Source organism: Buceros rhinoceros, unplaced genomic scaffold, assembly GCF_000710305.1.
Source record: "Buceros rhinoceros silvestris isolate BGI_N320 unplaced genomic scaffold, ASM71030v1 scaffold3402, whole genome shotgun sequence".
NCBI classification, from domain to species: domain Eukaryota; kingdom Metazoa; phylum Chordata; class Aves; order Bucerotiformes; family Bucerotidae; genus Buceros; species Buceros rhinoceros.
The window spans coordinates 5,084-5,610 of record NW_010396984.1 but is presented as its reverse complement, the minus strand read 5'-3'; the positions used below and the strand labels follow the sequence as shown (position 1 = coordinate 5,610).

The following is a 527-nucleotide window of genomic DNA, read 5'->3' as shown; positions in this document are numbered from 1 at the left end:
GAGGAGGATGGGCGGCTGCTGAGGGGTGTCACCAAGGAGACATGAAAGGTGGTGTCTGCACAGGCTTCGTCGCACAGGCCGAGGCTTCCCTCTTGCACGTGTTGCAACGTGACCTTGGAAAGAAGCAGTGGGCAGTGAGTTTGTCCAGGGCCTGGACTACAGCGCAGACTCGGACCCGGGGAGAGATGGAGCAGTGTCCTCTCTCTTGGTGACAGTTCCTCTGGCCTTTTCTTATTCTTCCATGCTTTGATCTCTCACGCTTTGAGGGTCTTCTGGCAGACCCTGAGGCAGCAGGAGCTCCACTGCCTTTTTCTTGCTCTGGCCACCACAGCAGCGCTTTCTCAAAGGCCCCGTTGGGCTGTGGCCCTGCGTTGGGCATGTCTTGGGTGGTGGGGAGCCAGCGGTGCTCAGGAGTAGCTTCCTTCCAGAGGCAGCACCTTCCGCGGGGCTGCTGGGCTTGGTGCCCAGGTGGGACTGAGAGGGCCCCGAGTGCCGGCGCGCCAGCCCACCGACACCCCCCCTCTTCT

At 61.7% G+C, this 527-nt stretch overlaps 1 protein-coding gene across 1 annotated transcript in view; it reads left to right on the top strand.

Annotated features, from left to right (window-relative positions):
• Positions 1 to 527, top strand: part of RANBP10 (RAN binding protein 10) — a gene marked incomplete at its 5' end in the record, with an annotated part of 53,541 nt that overhangs the window by 52,474 nt on the left and 540 nt on the right.